The 26,449-nt window shown below is 42.9% G+C and overlaps 1 long non-coding RNA gene across 2 annotated transcripts; it reads left to right on the forward strand.

Moving 5' to 3' along the window:
• The first annotated feature begins 13,667 nt into the window (after window positions 1-13,667).
• Window positions 13,668-22,143, forward strand: LOC146812444 (uncharacterized). 2 transcript variants are annotated; one of them, XR_014965944.1, is made up of 9 exons: window positions 13,668-13,728; window positions 14,339-14,447; window positions 14,573-14,664; window positions 14,764-14,857; window positions 15,298-15,350; window positions 20,787-20,894; window positions 21,022-21,113; window positions 21,202-21,295; window positions 21,959-22,143. It is a non-coding gene; the product is annotated as an uncharacterized LOC146812444 (long non-coding RNA). The 2 variants fall into 2 exon arrangements; XR_014965945.1 differs by lacking the exon at window positions 21,959-22,143 and adding an exon at window positions 21,395-21,678.
• Window positions 22,144-26,449: the final 4,306 nt, after the last annotated feature.

A 26,449-nucleotide genomic window follows, 5' to 3' on the forward strand; every position in this document is an offset into this window, starting at 1 on the left:
CCTGCTCCACCAAATCCTCTCCGCTCTCCGCCATCCGAGTGTCTCGATCCTGTCCCCGAGGCAGGGCATCCAACCAGTCTCCAACCGCCTATTAGCCGATTAGCCAATACCTTAGCCAGGATTTTGGGTTCTGCGTTCAACAGCGAAATGGGCCTATAGGAGGCGCAGCGATCTCGCGGCTTCCCCTCTTTGTGTATCACAACTATGGTGGCGAGACGTTGGTCAGGGGGAAGGAAACCCGCTGCACGTGCCGCGAAAAACATGTCCCGAAGATACGGCGCTATCTTATCGGGACGCAACTTATATAGTTCAATGGGAAGACCATTAGGACCCACAGCCTTACCAGACGCGATCGAGCGAGTGGCCAAAGCGATCTCATCTGACGACAACTTCGCCTCCATCAGTATTGCATCAGCCTCCGATAGGGTTGGCAGTGCGATGTCTCTAAGCAACAGATGAGAATCCTCCTCCGAACGCACAGAAACCGGAGAGTATACCCCGCGGAAATAATCCGCGAAGCAGTCAACAATCTCCACGGGGTCAGTCACACGCACTCCATCCATTCTCTCCACCACGGGCACCACCCTGCTCGCTCTCTCCTTCTTATCCAACCAAGCAATCAACTTTCCGGCCTTATCCCCCACATCATACAGTCGTCCTTGCTGCTCTCTACTCATCCCTTTAGCGGCATCCGTGACTAATGCTCTATAATCTGATTGTTTGAGGCTGAGAACGTGCAATTTCTCTTCAGTGACCCCCCGCGCCAAGTCCTCCTCCATTTCAGCTATTTCAGTTTCCAGGCGAACCACCTCTGCTCTCCCGCACTTCTTAACATGGGAGATAAGTGACAAGGCCTGCCCCCTGACCACCACTTTATACCCCTCCCATAGGGAGACTGCCGACGACACCGACCCCACATTATCGTTGAAGTAGTGATCGGTGGACTTGACCATCTCCTCGCGGATCTTAGGGTTACGTAAATACCAGGGGTTAATGGGCACTACTCTCCCCTCTGCCTCAGGGACAACCTTCAATTGCAACCATATAGGGGAATGGTCAGAAATACCTCGGGCCAAATGACGCACCTCCCCAATCATCCCAGCTTGGATCGCCGGCATAAGCATGTAATCGAGTCTCGAGAGACTCCCATGGGCCCCCGAGTGAAAGGTGTACTGCGCCTGTCCCGGGTGCATCAATCTCCAGCAATCTACAAGCCCCAAAGTGTCCAGAAAGCCACCCAACCAGGCCTGAGCCCTAGGGAGATCCCTGGGGGGGCGACGGTCCTCCAACCCGGATACAACAGCGTTAAAGTCACCCCCCAACACCAGAACCCCACCAGGGAGTCCCAGGACCAGACGCCCCAAATCAGCAAATGTAGCCGTCTGTAACCCCGGAGGCACATAAACAGCAACGAGCGAAACAGTCCTACCCTCCCATCTCCCCACCAGTGCCACATAACGCCCCCTATCATCGTGAAGCACCTCGTCAACCTCCAGTGGGAGAGAGGCCCTAACCAAAATGCCCACTCCCCTCGAGCCAGAAGTGAAACCAGAGTGAGCAGCAAGGCGATAGCCCCTCCTATTTAGGGCATGGAAGGAGTTCCCAATCAAATGTGTCTCCTGCAGGAAAACAATGTCGGGCGAAATCCGTTTCAAAAACTGCATCACCACCCCGCGCTTGATCCTGTCCCCCAATCCATTCACATTCCACGAAAGGATTCTCAATCCCCTACCCCCCACCCCACTCCCGTGCATGATACCCAAATCCCGGAAAGCACAACCCGGTCAAGTCAGCAGAGAACTTCACATTGCCTTGCGAAACAAACAAACAGTCCCCAACAACCCCCCTACCCCACAATCCCCAAACCACAACTCCCCCCTCCCTGCACCCCTGCTTGAGCCCAAACAGCCCCCCCAACTCGCAGTGTGCCTGTCGCCCTAACATATACCACGAAAAGAACCCCAGAAGGAGGAAAGGGCCCCAATAAGCTCCCCACAACCTCCAGGCATTTGAAGGGCATATTGTGTCAAACTAGTGTCCAGTTGAGCCAAGGTACAAAACGTCACCAGTCTAGTCCATCACCAGGAACCAAGTTCTAGTCCTGCTCCACCAAATCCTCTCCGCTCTCCGCCATCCGAGTGTCTCGATCCTGTCCCCGAGGCAGGGCATCCAACCAGTCTCCAACCGCCTCCGGCCGGTCGAAGAAGTGTGAGCGACCCCGGAACTCAACCCGCAGCCTAGCCGGGAATAACATTGCGTATTTCAGCTCCATGTCCCTCAAGCGCCGTTTGACGCCCAAAAATCCCAGCCGTTGTTTTTGGACCGCTTGCGTGAAGTCCGGGTAAAAGCTGACATTAGAGTTCTCAAACTTCAGCGGCCCGGCCACCCTCGACGCCTGAAGGATAGCATCCCTATCCCGAAAGTTAAAGAGTCGGGCGATTATAGGCCGCGGGGGAACACCCACTTTGGGCGCACCACCCGGAATCCTGTGGGCCCGCTCCACCGCAAAGAACTTGCTCAGTCCCTTGGGCGCGAGACGATTGATCACCAGATCCTCCACAAAAAGATCAGCAGCAGATTCCTCCGATCTTTCCGGCACTCCAATGATACGGACATTGTTCCGTCTAGCCCTGCTTTCGGAGTCCTCAAATCGACGATCCGTCAGGTCACTGGCTAGCCGCAATCGACGGACCTCCGTCTGCAGGGCGGCCACATCCACAGTTAGGCTCGACGCCGCTTGAGTCAAGGAGTCGATCCGCTCGTTAGTTTTGGACAGGTCTGCCCTGACCAAATTCACATCGATCAGGACCGCATCCAATTTATGAGCCAGGGTATCAAACCGCTGACCCACAGCAGCCTTATTCTCCTCAATGGCGCCCATGACGTCCTGCAAGGTCAATTCTGACGATGGGCCCGAGACCTCTTTGGACCTCTCAGGCGATTTATGCGAGCCACTAGGGGATCCCTTTGTCTGCGCATAATGATCCATGTTGTTGACCTGAGTGTAGGCACCCCTCCGGTTTGACTTAGGTTTGGACTTGTCTCCGTCTAATCTCGCCGCCATCGTCCGGAGGCCACCAAGGTTGGCACCCGCCAGCACCAGGGACAAGGACCAGGTAGCTAATTCAATGGAACACAGCAGTCGCAGACAGGAAGCCCGTGTATAGTCCGAAAGTCAGGCCAGACACTCCGCCATCCGCGCTCCTCTGAAACACCAAAGTCCCTCAGCCGGTATCAGAAAACAAACTTGAAAACGAAAGTGAAAGTGCGGGGTACGTGGCAGGTCAAGCCCATCATGCCGCTGTTGTTCACTTCGTACCCGGGCACCTCACCAACTCGAGATCGGGACCAAGGCAAGAGCAGGCCGCAAACTACGGAGCGCAACCATTCGGGTTCCTGGCGTCTGATCTGAATTTGGAAAACGGGTGGCACCTCAGCGCAAGTTCATCAGCAAAAGCCCGTCAAATTAACCAGGATTTAATCAGGATAGACGTGGGAGGTTGCGGAGGCCCTCGAGAGCCGTAAGCCTACGCGGCCATCTTGGTTGCGCGCTAGGCTCCTCCCCCGTAGAGTGTATAATTGACTCTACAGCAATGCTTCCTCCATGTGTGTGGTGATAACCTTAGTACTGTTATCACATCTCTTTGCATTAAAATGACTTTACAAGAGAAATCCATGGAGGATTTACTGTTAAAAAACTGTCGCTATTGATTTTCACTCATTGCTTGAAAGCTCAATTTTTTATCTTAAGCGGCCAGTACAATATTGTGGTTTTTATTCCTTTTAAAATCATGTTTAATTTGTCTAAATGAATTTGTATAATGTTATGTATGTGCAACGGTTTTTATAAACCATGCATAATAAACGTACTTACTGTTATCATTAAAAGGGGGAACATTTAGCAGGCCTCTTGTAATGATGTTTATCCCAATACTAAAGAATACAAGCATTTGCAATGCAATAGGTCTCGCATTTCCATGAGTTTAAGCTATTGGCATTGTAAATGACTGCCTTTTATTTATGTTTTAAAAACGAATAAAAACATGTAAGATTGTTATGTGCAATGTCAATAGCTCAAACTCGCTTAAATGCGAGACCTAGTGCATTGCAAATGCTTGTTTTAAGCAATATTCAAAGAGCAGTCAGACAGTCAAGCATTATGAAATGCAGCTAACCTCTTAAATACTAGGTCGACTTAAACCATTTATAACAGAGACTTTGCCAAACGGTGACACAGATGACAAAGACAACAAGGTGAACACAAGAGAAACAGAGCTAGAAGGGGAAATATACACATGCACAGAAAGCGAAATAATACAGCGAAACAGAGACGCACAGGTGTCAAAGAAAACAAAATGGTGAAACATGACACAGAGAGAAGGAAGAGGAAAAGCAGAGAGACAAAAGGGAAAATACAGGTAAACAGAAAACACGGGTGAAAAAGAACATGAAATATTAAAAAAGGAGAGAAAGAGTGAGAACGAAGGGGAAAGACAGGGTGGAACAAACAGGAAAAACACAGCGAAACAAAAAACGCAGGGGGCAGAGATAAAGAAGGATAAGTACGCGTTTAAAGTAAGGGAGAGGTACAAAGTGAGATAGAAATAAATAAATACACGCAGCGAAACAGAAACACACAGGTGGCAGTAATAACAACGAGAAAGAAGATAAACACGAACATGAAACACTTAACAAAAACTCACAGTGATACAGCCGGAAATACAAATATAGAAAACACACAGCAAAATCGACACACGTGACAGAAATAAGCATAAGAACGAGGATGCTATCCATTTTTATCACAAAAGTAGAGGCGGGAGAAGGAAAAGGAGAGACATCGAGCTAGATTGAGAAAGAAAAAACGCAGCAAAAAGACACAGACGTAACAGACAGCAACGAGAAGGCGGAGGAACACAAAAGGGAGGACAAAACACACTGAAAGGAGAAATACACTCAGCGAGACAGCCAAATACTAAATCGGAGAGCCGAGCAGAAACACACTGGTGATAGGTTCCCAACAAACGGAAAGGGGTGTGCAGAGAAAAAACATAGAAAGAAGACAGACAGTGCAAGTGTGTTAGCTAAACTCATCTAAACCGAAAGAATGAGGAAAAGGGAATACTGGTGCGGCAGAGACCACAGCAATACAGAGGAAAGACAGAGGAGGTGGGGAGAAAACCAGGGAAACAGACGCACAGGTGACAGACATGAACATTGGTAAATGGGGGGAGTTCGGGACAAACAAGCTTCTCGGGCTAAATAATAACAAGCAAGCAGAGAGAAAAGGAGCAGTGAAATAAGGGAAAAAGGAGGCACACTTAACTTTGGGTTTTGGCAACGCGGCCGCGACGAAAGTGAAAGTGATCGCAATCGCGATTACGATCGCATGCAACGGAGGGCGCGCGTGCACGTTCACGTGCACTGTAGCTTTAGGCCACGGCAGCACTTTGAAAAAGCCTCTTTACAAAATGTCTCAGCCAGATCAGCGCAAGCGCTGAATCAGGCGAGACCTAAAAACGGGGTGCTCTGTCTGACTCAGGCAGTTGCTTGCACTACTGCTTGTTGACCTTTGATAGCGGTGTGACGGTAGCGCCATTGGTAGTCCTTCATTCTTCCCCTTCTGCCTGGTTATTTTTGTTCATTTTAGAAATTGACTGAGTCGGCGAGTGAGTGCTCAGATGTGCTCTGGCCAGGCTTTGCCCTATCCTTGCTGGAGGGGGCGGATAGTGGCCGCTTGTGTGCTCTGAAGTAGCTGTAAGCCTCCCTCGCAGTGCCTAACTGTGTTACCCATTTGTTGGCCACTGATTATTAATTTAGGATTCTTCATAACCTTCAACATTGATGGCTGCATTATGTATAATAAAAGACACACAATTGATGGACCAGATCTCTGTACTGGGGGGGAATGTATGACATTGTTCTGCATTCTGTCCATCAGTAGTTCTTTTTGCATTATGTATAATGGGCATCGTTTCGCTACCGTGGGGGACAGGCACACATATTTGTAGTTTTTATTAAAATACATTCAGAAAATAGTTCAAACAAGCTGTCAGTGTTTGGGTCCATCATTGCAACAGAAGAGCAGGAGATTGTAATAAATACAGGGCTTTTATAGCTGAAGTTAGTGAGTTGAAAATTGGCGCGTGAGCGGCCTCGGTCTGATAGATGTTTTATTTGGATCGTAAGAGTATTAAACGTTGTCCTCCGCCCTGTGTGCTGCTATTAACCGACATTTATTCTAGTATCAAGGAGATTCAGATGTTGTGTGTCCTTTGTTTTGTCTGTAGAATCTTGCACTTCCTAATCACTGATTGAGCTCGGGGGTTTGATGCGGCAGTCAATGCCGAGGTGCAACTGCCACCTAGTGGTGGATTGATGCAACAGTTGTCATCAGAGGTGATGGTTGATTTTCTTGTTTTTTAAACAGGCATTTTGCCCTCCACACCTGTCACTCCGTTCATGGCATAGTATCCGCCCTTGTGCGTTCCTGCAGTTTGCTGTCGGCACCTGCCTGGCATGTTATTCGTGGTATTTGAGTCAATCTTGTGTACTCCTCAGTTAGTACGAACTCCTGGCCGTAAAGAGTTGAAGAATTCCGGTATTTTGGTCTTGTCTATTACTGGAGCAGATTTAAACCTAGGGAGACTTTGTCTCTTTCGCATCTGCCCTATTTATCCAGCTGTGGATTATTCTGATGCAGATTCTCGTAGAATCACAACAATTACTGGCAGCCAAGGTCCCATGTAACATAGCCACGGATCGCAGTAGCACGCGGATGAGCAGGTAGATCGAAGCAAAAGGTCTGCACATCTTTAAGATGGAGTGTCCGAGCAGGTGTCTGCTTACACTACAGGCTCGTCATTCACACACCTTAATCTCATGGCTGCTGCGTATGTTGTGTGAACAAGCTTTGCGGTCAAGCTCTCCTCAGCCAATGTCAGTCGTAGAGATAATCAGCGAAGGTTAACATCAGTGCTTGTAGTTAAAAAGAAAGATGTAGTAAGGAGGACACTCGTCGTCAGCCTCCGTCTTCCGCCTGTGCTTTCCACTTGACCAGCGTTGCTAGGTTGGCACCAGTGAAGTATTGATAATGCATGGGGAAAGCTCTAAGCAAAGTAGCTTACCTCCGTGTATTGCTTCCTTCCATCTTTTATTTATTTATTATTTATTTATTTTCGGGTTAAGTGATAGCAAACTTTTAACAAAAGGCTGGTGACGGTGCGTTTTGTAGAGAGAATGACAGAGTTATATCGAACCATATTAAATCATATTGCAGTAATAATAATATATAATGTTATTGAATTGTTGGGGCAAGCAGCACCACCTGGTGCCAGTGAGGCGGTACTGCTTAAAAATGTCCAAATCCAGGCTAGCATTTGGGAGATGGTGCATCTTTAAAGGATCCATTGTATTCCTCAAAATGAACGTTACCGAAGATGTGTGACTTCTTCATATATGCAGAGAGCTCCCTGCTTACCAACACCATCGCAGACTACATCGCGCCCCACGCCCTCACCTCTGCAGACTACGTACTGCTCGGAGACCCGAATTTCCACCTTGACAACCTCTACGACCCCTAACTCCACCGCCCTCCTAGAGAACCTTACCAACATCGGACTGCAGTAACTTATCACCACCCCCACCCGCACGGTGGGCCACACTCTCGACCCCATCTTCGCGGAGGAAACAACATTTGCTTGACTCACACCGCGCAAGCTCTCTGGATGGACCACCACTGCGTCCACTTTTCCTTCTCGAAACACACCGCACACAAGCCTTCCCCATGCCTCTCATGCAGAAACTGGAGCAAGATCACCAAAGAGCACTTCACCTCCGCCCTCAGCCGCACTCCTCCCCCACCATAGCTGACACCAACTCTGCAGCCAAAGACCTCCACCAATGGATCGCTGACTGTGCAAACACGCTTGCCCCCTCCAGAACTCCGACAAACGGCACAACACAAAAGCCACCTGTTTCACCACGAACCTCCAAGAATCCAATCGCTCATGCAGACGACTGTAGAAAGCATGGAGGAAAAGCAAAACCCTGGAAGAACGCACCGCCTACAAGGCCACCACAACGGCACACCACCAACTCATCAGATCTACGAAGAGAAACTTCATTCAGGACAGAATCCTCTCCTACTCCCACAACTCCAAAGAACTCTTCACCATCATACAATAATTAACCAGACCCTACAGCGAAACCTCTGACATCCCTCCCTCCCAGGACCTGTGCAACAAACTCAGCTCCTTCTTCCACCACAAGATCAGGACACTCTACGACAACTTCAACAACCTAGACAAAGGCACCGACCCAACACCATCTACCAGCAACGCCACCCAGCCGACCCTCCTCACCTGGACCCCTGTCACCACAGAAGACACCTTAAAGACTATGAGGAGCATCCACTCCGGAGCACCCACTGACCCCTGCCTGCCACACATTTTCTACAGGGACACCTCCGTCATCACACCAGAACTACGACGGACAATCAACTGCACCCTTGAAACAGGCACGTTCCCCGACAACTGAAAAATGCGCCAAAGTCAAACCGCTCCTCAAGAAGCCCTTCACAGACCCGACGGACCTCAAGAACTACAGGCCCATTTCTTTCCTCCCCTTCGCCGCCAAAGTCACAGAGAAAATCGTCAACACCCAACTACGCACTTCATAGAATCCAACAACATCCTCGACTCATCTCAATCTGGATTCCGCAGCAACCACAGCACCAAGATTGCCTTCCTATCTGCCATGGACGACATCCGCACCCTCCTCGATCAAGGCCACACTGCAGCCCTCATTCTACTAGACCTCTCAGCAGCCTTCGTCAACGTCTCCCACTGCACACTAGCCACCAGACTCCATGACGCTGGCATACAGGGAACTGCCTTAGACTGGATCCGCCCTTTCCTCTCCGGTAGAACACAAAGAATAAGACTCAGATGTGGAGTACCCTAAGGATCCTCCCTCAGCCCTACGCTCTTCAAGATTTACATGGCCCCCCTTGCAACCATTGTCAGAAAGCATGGACTCAGCATAGTATCCTATGCCGACGACACCCAGCTCATCCTCTCCCACTCACCAAGGAAGGACACAACACCAGGCACAGTTTCCAGGAAGGAATGAAGGACGTTACACCCTGGATGGGCAGCAGCTGCCTGAAGCTCAACTCAGAGAAAACGGAAGTCCTCATCCTCAGATCCACCCCCGCCACATGGGATGATACCTGGTGGCCCCCCGCCCTCGGCAACCCTACCTCCACGGAACACGCCCACAACCTTGGCATCATATTCAACTCCTTTTTCACCATGAACTGACAGATCAACGCTGTATTCTCCACATGCTTCAACATCCTCCACATGCTTCAACACCCTCCACATACTCCGCAAGACCTTTCCCCGCCCTCGGCAACCCTCCCACCTCCACGGAACACACCCACAACCATGGCATCATATTCAACTCCTTTCTCACCATGAACTGACAGATCAACGCTGTATTCTCCACATGCTTCAACACCCTCCACATACTCCGCAAGACCTTCAAATGGATCCTCCCAAATCCAGGAAGACCGTCACCCACACTCTCATCCCCAGCAGGCTGGACTACTGAAACGCTCTCTACACCGGAATCAACAAATCTCTACTTCACAAACTCCAGACCGTCTAGAACGCTGCAGCCAGACTCTTCCTCCACATCACACGACATAACCACATCACCCAGCACCTCAGAAACCTCCACTGACTCTCCGTCAAAAAAGAGCGACCATCAAGCTGCTCACACACGCCTACAAAGTCGTCCACAACACCGGACCCCCATACCCTTAACAAAAGAATCCCCTTCCACTCTCCGCCGACTTAGCCCTGGCCAAAATCCCCTGCATCCCCTACATCGCAGCCAAGACCTGTAACGAACCCCCCCCCCCCCAGCATCAGACAAAGCCCTACACTGCAAGACCTGGCTCTTCGGATGACCTCAGAGCTGCCCGAACCCCCTCCCCCCAGCGCCTTGAGACCCTGACGGTTGAGTACTGTGCCCTTTAAATTCTCTGATTGATTGATTGAGAGCTGAGTGTGAATGTCGGTGTGTCTCTGGTTCATTGTATTGTGTTTGCACAGTGAAATATAAATGACTTTAATCCAAAGAAAGAATACCTTAGTAACAAGTTCAAGTTTATTCAAGTGTTCAGTCTTTTAAAACCATTACACTAAAACAACATACATAGAGGACTATAGTCACTTATTTCACAATTTATTTTTTAAGTGAACATGTAAATATAGACAAAAAGTGCATTCTTTTTTAAAGTGCATAATGTCCCAGGTTTCTCTTACTCCTTCCTTATTCGAGGATCACATTTGCTTGAATAAACCATCATAATAAAATCCATTGATCAACCTGATTGCAGCTGTTCAGGTAGTCTGATCCTGTGTTGTGTAGGGCTTTGTATGTGTGTGTGAGAAGTTTGATTGACTGTGCTTTTGAATGGGAAGCCAGTGAAGCTTCTTGAGGTGCGGTGTGATGTTGGTGTGGCATGGGAGATCAAGTATGAGTCTTGCAGCGGTGTACTGGATAGTCTGGAGCTTTGTAGTAGTTGTTTGGAGATTCTGGCATAGAGAGTATTACCATAGTTCAGCCTGCTGATGATGAGTGCTTGCATGATTTTCCATCTGGTGTTCTGAGGGAACCATTTGAAGATCTTTCTCAGCATGCGTTGGATGTGGAATCAGGAGGTGCACATGTGTTGACTTGAGCCGTCATGTTGAGCTTGTCATCTAGGACGATACCTGGATTTCTTGCGTGGTCTGTGGGTGTGGGCATTGGTGCTAGCTCCAACAGCTAGCAGGTGGGGTTCCATGGGGAGATCTTGGGATATGATCCAACATATTATTGGAATTGGGCTTCAGGACGTTGGTTGGTGTGTGACTTTTGCTAAGTACATTGTGGTAGATGCTAAAGAACAGACACTAATTCCCTGAGTAGACCAGCCTCTCCCCTATGCTACACTAATGAATGCCATTAGTTTGCAGCATGCAAGTGGGCTTAAACACTAAACCATTGTGAGGCCCCCACTAAGGAAGGTGTTTACTTTGCAGTGGTTGTATACAGGCTGCAGGGAACTTGGGTTCGTGGACTCTAAGGCTAAATTATTGATGGAAATTCTCCAACCTGAACCATCTATGTCTGAGCCCTTGTTTCCATTTAATGCATTGACTGCCTTTTGCGACATGGTGCAAAACCTTGTTCTGGATCCCTAGTGAGCTGCACAATTAAAAGGCGCCATAGGCGTGCTTCTGGATGTCCCACTCACCACCTGAGTTGGGAAAGCCTCGTGGTTCAGGCTCCCACTAGCAAGGTTAATCTGAATGCCTTTGCCACCGCTGCTCTGGGCAGGGAGTCCAAATGGATTAATTCTTTGAGCATGCATGTCTTTTCATCTGTCTGTCTGACCCTCTGGTCGCTGAATGCATTGTGCCTCTTGGGTGGTTTACACTCATGCTTTTTGGGACATGGTGAATGAGATTTTACCTTCCCTTCCTGAGGATTTCAGGAATTTATTTGCAAAGATGGCGCACACCATCCAGGATGCGGCTAAATGTACTTCGGACCAGCATATAAACCACAGGTTGTGTTGTTTGCTCCCTGGGCATTATCATGGTTTTTCATAATCATGCCAGTATGTGTGCCTCAAGCTCTCTTTAAAGACAGCATGCCTACGGCACACTCTCTGGTGCTGCAGTCCTCCTATAGTCCGTTCTCCCAGAAGTTCCAGAGCTATTTTAGAGTCCTTGCCTATAGACCGATGCAGCCCCCTCAACTTGTATAGCCTTTTCGGCGCTCAAAAGGAAGAGTTGGTGGCAGAAGTAAGCCCAGCATTCCTCTTTCTTCACTTCGCCTCCTGTGGCTCCCACCAAGCCACTTTAGTTCCCCTCCAGTGTTCATTTGGGACCAGTAGAGAGCAGAAGCAGGTTTTCTGTGGCCAACTGGCATGCAGTTACTTCAAACTGGTGGGATCATTCATGTTGTTCAAGATTGTTGCTCCCTTCTTTTTATGTCTGCCCCACCTCACATCCTCTGTTTGTTACTCAAGCATCGGTGGTCCATACTGCCATACTGTCTAGGGAAGTTCTGTCTCTGCTTCCAAAGGGTGCGATTGAAAAGGTTCACAAGGGGGTAGAGTAGCACAAGATGTTACTCCCGGATGCTTCCTGGTTCCCAAGAAGGATGGGGAGTTGGACTGATCGTGGACCTCTAAATTCTGAACACATGTTCAAGGAAGGTCAAATTCAAAATGCTAATGCTGGCTCAGGTTCTGTTAGCCTTGTGTCCCGACTAATTAGTGTCATTGAGCTTGTAGAATGTACACTTTCATGTGCTTATCCTGGTAGTCCCACAGGTGTTACTTCCAGATCGTGGTGTAGATGATGCGTTACCTGTTCACTATCTGTCATGATTTGGACCTACCCCAAACTCCTCTCCACCCCACCCTACCTGGGGGTTAGTGGTCACGGCCCATCTTCCCTGATTTGGTATACATGTATTCCTACACTTTGATGACTGGTTCCTGAAAGCAACATCACCTCAGGTAATTTCAGATCATCTGCTGACAGCGGTTTCATTGCTTTCCACTACCATTAGCGAACTAACAGATTCCCTTTATTGGGGCCATCCTGGGCATTATGTCTTTGAAGGACTTCCCCCCCCCCCCCCCCACAATGAGTCTGTGACATTCAGACCATGAATCCACAAGCCTTTGGTCTGGCATGCAAGCTTATGAGGCTTTAGGTGCCCTGGTATTGTGCCTCATGTTTTGGCACATGCGGGCTATGAAGTGGAAACCTTTGGCTCCTTGAACCCAGCACCGGATTTGCCTGTTGGTCACCATCTGTGCCTCGAATGAGGTGGGTCAAGCTTTCAGTGGTAAATGATGGATGCCATTCGGATATGTGGTCTACTGTTCTTAACCAATGCATTGCTTATGGTTGTGACTGATGCATTGACACTGGGCTAGGTTGGCCACATGGATGACACAGAAATCAAAGGACACTGGTCTCCAGTGTTACAGTGACATTGATTGTCTTCTGGAGCTGCATACCAGCAAGCTGTTCCTCAAGGTCTTCCTGCCTTTCTTCAAAGGAATGTCAGTCCAGGTCCTGATGGACAACAAGATCGTACTGCAGGAAATTACGTGGTGGGGAGTCTCGCTCCCTCTGCCCGGAAGCTCTGGAGCTCTGGTGGTGACTGGTTCTGCTTGGTTCTGCTTGGAGTTTTATGGTGTAGAGTCACCAAGCTGGCTCACTCAAGATAAGAGTGAGTGCACTTAGAAGTGCTAAAGTAGCATATGACGCTGTGACATCATCACGTTAGATCATGCTGTAGATAGGAAAGAAGGCATGAGGTAGAGAAAGCAAGCTTCAGTCGACTCTAAGTGCAAACGATTATAAAAATTGATATTATGATGTAGGGCTTATAATCAGGTTAAGCACACATAAATAAGTGCAATGTACCGTAGTTTATCAGTAAAAAAAACTAGTTAGCAATTGAAGTAAATAAACATTTTAATATGGCGGCCATAGACGACAATAATAACACGTAAATGAGTATGTGGCGCTATTACGTCATTACGTGAGATCAGGTTACGAAAGAATACTTAAACCGGAAGAGATAACAGCAAGCCTTGCTAGACGGAAAAGCAGGTCGGAGGCAGGTAGAAGAAACGCCATACCCTGGGTGAGTCGCCATCAAGTAAATTAGTTTGCGGAATAGTGATTTTTGCTAACAGCTTCATGCGGCTAATCAACGTGAAATCGCTTTGTTTCAAATATAATGAGCGCATTATTTTTAACTACATCAGTTGAAGGCACCGTGTTTGAGATGTTTGAGATATGGTTTGTATTAGCAATAATATAGGTCTGCAGACATCTGATACATAACCAGTATACCATAAGCACAATTCTTCCCTGTAAGTCGATTTATGGAGCAAACAAAATGAAAGGTGTGCTCTTATATTTTGAGGGCACTTTTTAAGAATTGCATCATATGAGAGTTGTTGCACTTTAGTATAAAGATTTCGGTTGATTTTATCTGTGCGGTGAAATAGACTTATAACCCTTTACAGCTTCGTGACCATGAGTAGGTATATCTGACATGCCTTGAAATTAAGAACTATGCAGCGCTTGGCACGATATCGACCTAACAAAATGACATGTAATGTCATGTGGAGAGATAAGAAGATGCTATATAAAAGCATATAGATAAAAGTATGATTGGCTCTTATTGGTGAGCGACTCACAATTTGGGTTAATTATCCTCTTTTTTCTTATACAACTTTTGTTCACAGTGGCCTTGAAATAATAAAAAAAATAGACTTACTGGAGGTCTGAACGCTGATTAGATATCACAAACTAAGTACCCAAAGAAGAATGAAACGGCTGCACATGAAACTCTAGGTGAATGCATATTTTATTTTTATTTTATTTGTGGATATTGTAATGAAAGTAGTGCAGAGCTAGATATAAAATTAATTAGGTATGACCAAAGGTTTTTTATAAATGTTCTCTATCTGTATATATAGGATCCTATAACTTGCGCCACACAGATCGACTCATCTGGGGGACAATGAAAATAGTAATCATGTTATAGTGGAAATGTTCCTGCATAGGCTAGGTTGGTATATATGAATTAGTATAATATTTATGGATTTATTTAAATAAACCATAAAGATTAAAAATGAGAAGATTAATTATCAATTTATTAATATTTCAGAAGAGATATATACATAGATTCAACATACCTGCGACATCTAGAATTAGACAAGATATAGAAGACAATTGATGGGGGAAATAAAAAGCATCATAAAGTAAGTAATAAAGAATAATAGTGGTAGCACTTACAGTGTGGTAGCTTTACTTCCTTATATAAAGAATTTTATAGATTATATCCTATATTTTTTAGATAGAACAAACACGTAGGATTTACCCTTGTATTCCAAACAACATCGAAAATATAGAAGAAATATCTACGTCTAGATACAGGTACCCTATAACATGCGATTATATGGAAATATAGAGACTTATATCCAACAACAATATTAGATAGTACTGAAATGCTGACAATGCGTTGTTATTTCATTCACATTGGCAGCTCACAGTGCTGTTCGGTTTCAATTATCTCAGACCTCATTTCAGAATTTTTAGTTATGCACTATATGTATTTATATATTATGAGTATTTTGAATTGGCGCTAAAAAACTCTAGATGACAACTGTAATTTGTATTTAATTTTTATTTTTATTTCTAGTATTCACTGGTAAAGAAAATCCTGAAGCAGGCATTTGCCGAAACGCGTTGGTGGTATTCCTCAAATCACTACCAGTGTTTTATTTATATGAGTTTAATTTTATTGCAAATTGTGTTTTGATAAAGTATGTGAATAATATAGTATGCTGCTAAATTGTTTACCACATATCATATTGTGATCAAATTTGTGCAATACAAGTTGTAATGTAAATTTATTTATACTCTGAAAAGGATTATATTTGAATTGAATCTGTTTAACCCCTTCCATGCTGCGCAAATTCCGCCGCTGTGCTGACGGAATCTTGCGCGGGCGTGGTCATGACGGAACGGTTCCGTCATGAGCACAGCTCAACCGTGGCTCATGACGGAACCGTTCCGTCATGAGCACCGAAGGGGTTAAACATATATTTGTTTATTGATGGGAAGAGGGAAACAAAATCATAAAAAGATCAATATACATTTTTTCAAAATAAAAAAAATAATCTTCTTATATTGTGTGTCATTTTGTGTATTATGTGGTTGTATGTCTAGAGCTGCGCCATCTCTTTGTTATTGTTATTGTTAATCGGCACTGAGCCCGGTGCAACTACTTTTTCTTAATAGTCTAGTTCCCTGTTAGGGTTTATCCAATTTTTCAGGGGCACCATGTGTTTTCAAAAAGTGATTATCTCGCAGCCTGTCTGTGAGGGGTTATATAGTTATCGTGTATAGTTGTTTTTTTTAGCTTATTATATCAATTTCTGAAAGGTCTGGGATCTTGAACTTGAATAATCACTGTTTGTGTAGTCATTGTGTTTGATGGTGTATGTCCGAACACTTGGTGACGGTAAATAGGTACTATATAGTTGTAAGTTCCAGCTGTGTAAATGTATAATTCATACACATATCTCCTCAAGAAACGAACCATGTCCAATTTACCCACATTCGGGTTTACGGACGAACAATTTGCCAATATGGAGGAAAGTACTACTACTTTTGGAGGCAATCAAACATCTACTGATTCAGATAAAAATGAAGATGCCATAACGCTACTGGCATTAAAAAAGAACATGAAATGGATATAGTTACACGGACAATATATGCTTGAATACCTGAAAGCAGGAGTAATACCTCAAGGGTTGCGTGTTAGGAATATTTCTGGGCTTTTTATTCAAATTAAAGAATTGCTAGAACGATGGGCCATGATATCCAACCGTTGCTCACGTGACTACATGATGCTAATTGTCGAAACAGCTAAAGAGGTCCTAGAACAATTGGCAGCAGAGATTTAGGACCTACTAAACAAAATCAAAAGCTCAGGCATAGTGGAAGATACTAAAAAAAAGCTAGAAGAGATAGAAAAAGATCTTCATTCTTATACAGAATACCTAACTAAACGCAAAATGGAAAAGCTAAAAAAAGATGTAAGGATTTTTAGTAAAGAAGCTACCTACCCCTATTTGAAAGAACAATATTATAACCAACCTGAAGGGGGTCAATATGATCAATTTATGAATAAACAATATAACTATGGTAAAAAAGTTATTACATTCTCTGATTCCTCAGACTCCGACAATGAAGGCCAATATACAAGTAATGGATATCAGGGCTTTAGAAGCAATAGTAGACAACGTGGTACGCAGCCTTTTTTAGGGAGGCGTTTTACCAGACGGGTAAATTGGAGACCGCAGTACCAACCGAGGTTCCAAGCCAACCTGCAAATGGACTTCAACCAATTCCAGGCCAATCCACCAATGGGTTTCAATCAATATCTAGAAACACGGAACAAAAGATATTGGAGGGAGTAGAGACTATACCCATTTTCAACCTTAGTGGTTCCCAGTTATCTCCAACAATCATGACAGTCTTATCTAAAGGCCTTACCTTTGCACCCCATTCAGGTCTTAATAAATTTGAATTATTTAGAGACCTTCAAGCATTTCTAAGAAAAATCAGGTTAAAAGTGTTTTTTTCTGAGTATGAAGATCAAAGTGATAACATAAATCTATCGGGCCTTGCACCAAAATCGATTTTTATGCCTACATTGGAGCAGCTACCACCAGAGGTGGCTATATTTGAGCAAGTATTGTACAATAAATGTATCAACATTACTAAATATATACAGAAACCCCCCTTTAATTTGAACAGAGATGAATATCAAGCTTCGGAGGATCTAAAAGACAGTAGAGATAAGATCATTAAAGCATGTGATAAAGGGGGAGGAATTGTTGTATTTGATACCCCCACTTATGTAACAAAAATGGAGAACATGTTGGGCGACAAGCACTTCTATACACCAATTAAAAGAGACCCTACATTGCACACAGTCAATAAGATACGTAAACTTACTAGTCAAGCATTGAAAAATTGAGAAATTTGTGAAAAGGAATGGGCCTTTTTAAATGTAGAGAAACCTCAAATGGCCAGTATATATGGCATACCTAAGGTACACAAAAATGTAATGGATCCGCCATTAAGACCTATAGTAACCACGATAGGTTCAGCTACAGAGCCTTTAGCCAAGTATATTGATGCCATCTTATGTCCCCATGTATCTTGGACACCAGCCTTTGTGCAAGATACAAGACATATCATCAATCTTGTGGAAAACATCACGTTTTGCCCAGATACTCAATTTTTGGTGACAATGGACATAGAGGCCCTCTATAGTAATATCCCCATTGATGGAGCAATAGCAGCAGTACACTGGTTTATCCAAATTTTTAAGATCAAGTTTCCATCTTTGTTTCTTCTGGAGTGTTTAAAAATAGTGTTGGGAGATAACATCTTTGAATTTAATAATCAGTTATATAAACAAAAACAGGGTGTCAGTATGGGGGCATCATGTGCACCAACTGTAGCCAATATCTACATGTCATAATTTGAGAAGAAATATGTCTTTAATGAGATAGCTCCGTTCTATGAATCTGTGACCAAATGGTCGTGATTTATAGATGACGTCTTCTTCATTTGGAATGATACTCATAATAATTTACAACAATTCCTAGAGTGGCTAAATCTGTGTGATGCTAACATACATTTTACGAACCACATTAGCACAGAACAGGTTGAGTATCTAGATGTGCTGATAAAACATCAGGCAGGTGTTTTGGTTGTGGATTTATTCGTTAAACCTACCGCCAGAAACACTTTATTACATAATGATAGCTATCACCCAACAATACAGAAAAATAGCATTCCGTTTGTTGAATTTTTACGTCTCCGACGTAATTGTACTAACATCCAGGATTTTGATACTAAGGCTGAGACAATGAAAAGGAAGTTCCTGGCTAGGGGCTATCCTAAAATGATTATAAGAGATTCTTGCAAAAGAGCTCGTTTTTATGATTGACAGCATTTGCTGTCGACCACTAAACGGAAAAAGGATCCAACTCTAGTCTTTGTTACCAGGCATTCCATGTTAAATGAGAGAATTAGACAGGCAATATGTGCTAGTTGGCATATACTGAATGTGAATGCATCCAAAGCAGAGAAAATCCCCAAACCAATGTTTGCGTACAGGCGAAACAAATCTATAAAAGATCATGTGGTACACTCACGCATGAGGGAAATGAATGCGTGTCAACAAATGGGTATTATTGATGATAAACCAATAGTAGGGACATATAAATGTATGAGCTGTAAATCTTGTGCTACTGCTATAGAAGCATCAACATTGCATTTTAATGATCAAGTAATCTTCCCTAAAAATCTCAATAATTGCAAAACATCAAATGTAATTTATTTGATAATATGTCCTTGCAGACTGGGCTATGTAGGGGAGACAGGTAGAACGTTAAATGTGAGATTAACAGAGCATAGGTCAGCGATTAAAACTAAGAAGACTGCAGCACCAATGGTTAACCACTACATTGAAAAGAATCATGCTCCGGAAGATATGCAGTGGTATATTGTAGAAAGAATTAGTCAGAGAGAAGGGCTAAATTTAGATAAAACTAGAAAACTCAGAGAAGTCTATTGGATTTTTGTCTTGGGAACCTCTACCAAAGGTCTTAATCTTGAGATACCCTGGGATCAGGCAATCAAATAGAGATTGACCAAATAGGGGTTTCCAAAATAATCATTATCTAAATAAGGTGAAAGTCCCCTTAAAACACTGAGTATTATCCCATTGTTGGATAGAGGATGTTACCTTAGAGCACACCATTACAAACTAATTAAATGAATATGCATGATCCACCATAGTTTCACATTAAACATTAAATCTATCATATATAGAACAGAATAGTAAGATAGTTGGTAGTAGTTGTACTGTCTACAAATATTGTAGATAGGAAAGAAGGTATGAGGTAGGGAAATTAAGCTTCAGTAGATTCTAAGTGTAAACGACTGTTAGAATTGATACTATTATGTAGGGCTTATAATTAGATCAACACACATAAAAAAGCGCAATGCACCATAGTGTATTAGTAAAAAATAAGCTAGCACTTTAAGTAAATAAACATCTTAATATGGCGGTCATAGATGACAAAAATAACACGTAAAGTTGCATATGATGCTGTGACGTCATCACGTTAGATCATGCTGTAGATAGGAAAGAAGGCATGAGGTAGAGAAAGCAAGCTTCAGTCGACTCTAAGTGCAAACGGTTATTAAAAATGATATTACGATGTAGGGCTTATAATCAGGTTAAGCGCACATAAATAAGTGCAATGTACCGTAGTTTATCAGTAAAAAAACTAGTTAGCAATTGAAGTAAATAAACATTTTAATATGGCGGCCATAAACGACAATAATAACACGTAAATGAGTATGTGACGCTATTACGTCATTACGTGAGATCAGGTTACGAAAGAATACTTAAACCGGAAGAGATAACAGCAAGCCTTGCTAGATGGAAAAGCAGGTCGAAGGCAGGTAGAAGAAACGCCATACCCTAGGTGAGTCGCCATCAAGTAAATTAGTTTACGAATAGTGATTTTTGCTAACAGCTTCATGCGGCTAATCAACGTGAAAACGCTTTGTTTAAAATATAATGAGCGCATTATTTTTAACTACATCAGTTGAAAGCCACCGTGTTTGAGATGTTTGAGATATGTTTTGTATTAGCAATAATATAGGTCCGCAGACATCCAATAAATAACCAGTGTACCATAAGCACAATTCTTCCCTGTAAGTCGATTTATGGAGCAAACAAAATGAAAGGTGTGCGCTTATATTTTGAGGGCACTTTTTAAGAATTGCATCATATGAGAGTTGTTGCACTTTAGTATAAAGATTTCGGTTGATTTTATCTGTGCGGTGAAATAGACTTATAACCCTTTACAGCTACGTGACCATAAGTAGGTATATCTGACGTGCCTTGAAATTAAGAACTATGCAGCGCTTGGCACGATATCGACCAAACAAAATTACATGTAATGTCATGTGGAGAGATAAGGCGTTGCTATAAAAAAGCATATAGATAAAAGTATGGTTGGCTCTTATTGGTGAGCGACTCACAATTTGGGTTAATTTTCCTCTTTTTTCTTATACAACTTTTGTTCACAGTGGCCTTGAAATAATAAAAAAATAGACTTATGGGAGGTCTGAACGCTGATTAGATATCACAAACTAAGTACCCAAAGAAGAAAGAAACGGCTGCACATGAAACTCTAGGTGAATGCATATTTTATTTTAATTTTATTTGTGGTTATTGTAATGAAAGTAGTGCAGAGCTAGATATAAAATTAATTAGGTATGACCAAAGTTTTTTTTTATAAATGTTCTCTATCTGTATATATAGGATCCTATAACTTTCGCCACACAGATCGACTCATCTGGGGGACAATGAAAATAATAATCATGTTATAGTGGAAATGTTCCTGCAAAGGCTAGGTTGGTATATATGAATTAGTATAATATTTATGGATTTCCATAAAGATTAAAAATGAGAAGATTAATTATCAATGTATTATTATTTCAGAAGAGATATATACATAGATTCAACATACCTGCGACATCTAGAATTAGACAAGATATAGAAGACAATAGATGGGGGAAATAAAAAGCGTCATAAAGTAAGTAATAAAGAATAATAGTGGTAGCACTTACAAACAGTGTGGTAGCTTTACTTCCTTAGATAAAGAATTTTATAGATTATATCCTATATTTTTTAGATAGAACAAACACGTTGGATTTACCCTTGTATCCCAAACAACATCGAAAATATAGAAGAAATATCTACGTCTAGATACAGGTACCCTATAACATGCGAATATATGGAAATATAGAGACTTATATCCAACAACAATATTAGATAGTACTGAAATGCTGACAATACAAATAAGAAGTGTTTTGTGTTTTAGAATCAAATAGAGTTGCCAGCTTACAGTCTATAATTAGATAATTAGTTGGATAAACACCTAAAATAACATTGAGGATACTAGTGACATGAATTTAGCAAGTTATTCAATTTTTGCCTCTCTGACTGTTGTTTCATATTTGTTCCAAAAATGTTTATGACAGAATATATAACATTAGAAATCTCTTTAAGAGACAATGCGTTATTTCATTCACATTGGCAGCTCACAGTGCTGTTCGGTTTCAATTATCTCGGACCTCATTTCAGAATGTTTTGTTATGCACTATATGTATATATATATTATAAGTATTTTGAATTGGCGCTAAAAAACTCTAGATGACAACTGTTATTTGTATTTAATTTTTATTTTTATTTCTAGTACTCACTGGTAAAGAAAATCCTGAAGAAGGCATTTGCCGAAACGCGTTGGTGGTATTCCTCAAATCACTACCAGTGTTTTATTTATATGAGTTTAATTTTATTGCAAATTGTGTTTTGATAACAAAGTATGTGAATAATATAGTATGCTGCTAAATTGTTTACCACATATCATATTGTGATCAAATTTGTGCAATACAAGTTGTAATGTAAATTTATTTATACTCTGTAAAGGATTATATTCGAATTGAATCTGTTTAAACATATATTTGTTTATTGATGGGAAGAGCGAAACAAAATCATAAAAAGATCAATATACTTTTTTTTTTAAATAAAAATAAATAATCTTCTTATATTTTGTGTCATATTGTCTATTATGTGGTTGTATGTCTAGAGCTGCGCCATCTCTTTGTTATTGTTAATCGGCACTGGGCCCGGTGCAACTACTTTTTCTAAATAGTCAACTTGTGGACCATAAATGCCATCTGCCTAGGGTGGTGGCACAGGGTCACGACTGATTTGCATATGGCTGGGTTCAAACTGGAATGGCATGGTGAGCAAAAAACGATGGATTTAGGCCCAGATCTCTGTACTGGGGTGAATGTATGACATTGTTCTGCATTCTGTCCATAAATTGTTGTTTTTGTATTTGTCACCCGAGTGGGACGGGTATGCCCAGACGTGGGTCTCGTGCTCTCCATGCCACTGGAATCAAGCTATCCTGGCTGAAGAGGGGTGAAACCCCGACATCGGTTCCAGGATGCTTTTTCCCAGTCCAGGGAGAACCTGGCTTGGCAGTTCGGGCTGGACTGTTCCCATGAGGCACAGGGTCAAGACTGATTTGCATATGACTGGGTTCAAACTGGAATGGCATGGTGAGCAAAAAAAACGATGGATTTAGGCCCAGATCTCTGTACTGGGGTGAAAGTGTGACATTGTTCTGCATTCTGTCCATCAACTGTTGTTTTTGCATTAGGGTGGTGGAAGGGCGTCTGCTGGAGCAGGGTTTTCTGTTGAAAATTTATTGGGTTTTAAGCTCCAGTTTTGTCTATGAATTGTGACTAAAATCACTAATCTATAATCGATAATTATTGGTCTTGTGTGAAAACTTTGACTAACCAACGAACTAACTAGAGGAAAACTACACGTGGGAATGCATATATGTTGCTTAATAATAATGTGCAGGTTTAATTAAATGAATGTTGCTAAGTGCTGTTTGTTTAAAAGAACAAAACGCTTTTGAAATAACGTGTAATAATGCTTTACTGTGTTGCAAAAGGCTAGATAATTACATACACATAAGGGTATTAGTGGGGTTAACACTGTTTAATCACTATGCTGTGGTAACGTTGTTTTTGTCTCTTTTAATTAAGATGGTCTGTTTTGGCCTGTGATAAAATGGCTGCCGTTTAAAGCCTGTGCTCGAGTGAAAATGAGATGACGAGAGGCCTTGTTGAAAGTCACCTGACTATGGCTTCTGCTGGAGTTTTGAAAGTTTCCGTGATGACAGTGACTCCAGGCAAGCGTCCAAGTAACCTTGGAGGACAAGAGAGCCACAATGAACTTTGTGATTACAGTGGTGGTTCCGAGGAAATGTGTACGCGAAAGAAACATTTGCAAAACTCGAGCTTCCTTCTTCCGTCTTTTCATTTTTGTGATTTTTCTGAGCGGAGATTTTCCAAATGTAGCGATGCGATATCCTTTCCTGCTCGGTCTGCTCAGCGGTTCAGCGGATATTCAGAACATTTTATGTTGCTTTAATTTGTAAGATTTGCTATAAAAATTGTTAGACTAGAGAGGGTCTAAGGCCACTTCTTCCCAAACCTGCGTTGGTGAGGATCGATGCTGTGAGGACGGCGACTCGGGAGACTTCTACTGAGAGACCTGTCCTGACCCATTCATGACATTTAGCTAGAATAGGTAATTATGAGAATAATGATTTGCTTTGATTGAATTTCTTCAACTAATTTTAGATAAAGTACCATTATTTTTAAATACAGTGTTGGTGGTTATTTCTTGTCGTTTATTGAATACTTTATTGTGATTATTGTTGTTTATATCATGACTCAGGGCAGAATCAATTCGGTCGCATTGGCCTCACTGTAGATACAGGGTGTGATAGGAGTTTTCTCTCTTCACAGGTTCAGTACTGATAGAGTAATCGAGCGTATGTTAGTAAAATGGGCCCAAGTGTGTGATGGGTGTGTGTGTGTGTATCTGTGAAATTACTCTATCCGTGGAAGTAGGGAGAATTTGTATGCCCTGATCTGCAACAATTTCCTGGTAGCAGAATTTGATGGTTTTGATTATTGTCTTGATCTGATTAGATTGCTTGTACATTGGCTTTTTGATTTATTGATTATTGATTGATGTTGGTATATGTACTAATACTATATGTTGAAGTCGTCGTATTGAGTTATGTGTAGTGCTTCTGGAACTTGGGAGCTGATAACAGTTCCGTAGTAGGGCAGAGGGAAGTATATACTGCTCTCGGGAAAGACGGGATTGTTGGTCCTGTACGTATGCAGGAGAAACGTGTGACAATTGAAGTTGCACGTCACATTGTCTGAGTTCGGAATCAGTGACATCGTCGTGTGTTACTATTAGGGATATATTTCTGGTATAAAAGAAGTGTGTATGGTAGCAAAGGTTATCTGTGAAACTCTGGTCTTAAGTCCCAGGGATCCGTAAGGTTCGCCGTTAAAGCTTATCGCGGGAGAAGTAATAGGTATTCTCTGAGCTTGTTTGAAGGACTGGGCAGAGGTATACACTGCTTGGTTAACGTGTGTTATAATTCTGTAGTAGGACAGATCGTATGCTGTTCTCGGAAAAAGCAGGATTCTGTGTGTATGTACTACATTTTCTTGTATGAATGTGCGTGAATGTATGAGCATTTAGTTGATTGTAAAACTCTTTGGAGCAGTCCTAGAGGAAACAGTTAATGAATGCATGATAGAAGGGCAGAGTAGAGGGATGTGCTACTGTGTCAACGAGAGTATTAATTCCATAGTGGAACAGAAGTGAGTGCTGTTTCAGGGAAAGACGGAATTCTTGTGAAATAGATTTCCTTTACTATTCTGTGGTTAGCGAAGCAGACAATGGAGATGTTTATATGTTGTAACTAATAGATTTTGTAGAATTTGACACGAAGTCTACTGAGAAGTTTTGTAAAGGAGGGGTAGACGGGTGACAGGAGACAGGAGCAGGAGGGACTGCAGCGACTGCTGACGTCAAACAGACCGCGCTCTGATTGGATATTGAATCAGAACAGTGTTCGCGCTGGGATTGGTGCGTTGGTGTGAGCCGCGCAAGGATTGGAAGGGGTACAGGGTGACGTAGACGCTCCAGGATTGGTGCGTTGGTGTAAGTCGCGCTGTTATTGGATGAAATATCGTACTGTACAGTTGTATTACGGAAGGGATTAGAAAGTTTTGGTAAACGCAAAAATGTATTACCAAGAAGAGAAAAAAAAGAAATCCTTGTTCGGAAAAATAAAAAGATGGTTTGACAAGGATAAAGATGTTAAAACAAGAGAAGGTGAATTGTTACCTCCAACGAAAACGCCTGCATCCTTCATGGCTGCGAGATATGGGTATCATACCTGTATATGGTTGGAGAATTGGGTTAGGTATACTAAGGAAGATGGTGTCCTAGCATTCCCAGAACATGGTTCATTTAATCTGGCCGTGTTGAGAAATTTACGGGAGAAAATGATGAGTCTAGAGCCTAGACCAAGGCCAACACAGTTTGAGGCTTTGGTGGAATGGGAAGAGGAAGTACATGAGCGAGAAAAACAGAGGTCTGGAGGCAACTATAGGTACATGTTCGGGAGGAAATATGATCGTGAAACTCATCATGATCGAATGAGGAGATGGCGAGATGCTAGTATGTCAGAGGGATTATATCCTATGAGAACAGTTGACGAGAAGGAAGAAAGGAAGGGTACGGAAAGGGTTCCTGAGGCAGAAGTGAAAAGATATAGAGTTAGTGATTATGAGGATGAGGTCTTGGATGACATGATTTACAAGAGACCACCTCCATATAGACCAGAACCAGAAGAGAGCACACCAGTTGTTTCCCCGATAAGAGATACATTGCGTATCATCGAGACAGAAGTTGTGACACCTGATTTAAGAAGTGGTAATCCTTTCAGGGAAAAAGAGAGAGAGAATCGATGTGGTAACGAGAATACGAGAGAATTAGCCAGAACTACATCGGAACTGACTGAAAAGATTAGAGAGCTGACAAAGAATCTAGAAGCTGTTACGGTGCCTGTAACCATAGGTCCGGTTATGCCTATTTTTGATAAGCAGAGGACGGGTGAAAATGGTTTGGTGGTTATATATGTTGGGAATAAAATACCAAGTTTGGCTGGTCCCTCAGGAGACTCAGGAAAAAGGACAGAAAATAGTGATTTGAGACAATCCAGACATGACACATGTAGTGGAGGATTAGAGGTACAGTCTAATTCAAGATTGGATACTAGTGATAC

Source organism: Triturus cristatus, chromosome 7, assembly GCF_964204655.1.
Source record: "Triturus cristatus chromosome 7, aTriCri1.1, whole genome shotgun sequence".
NCBI lineage: Eukaryota > Metazoa > Chordata > Amphibia > Caudata > Salamandridae > Triturus > Triturus cristatus.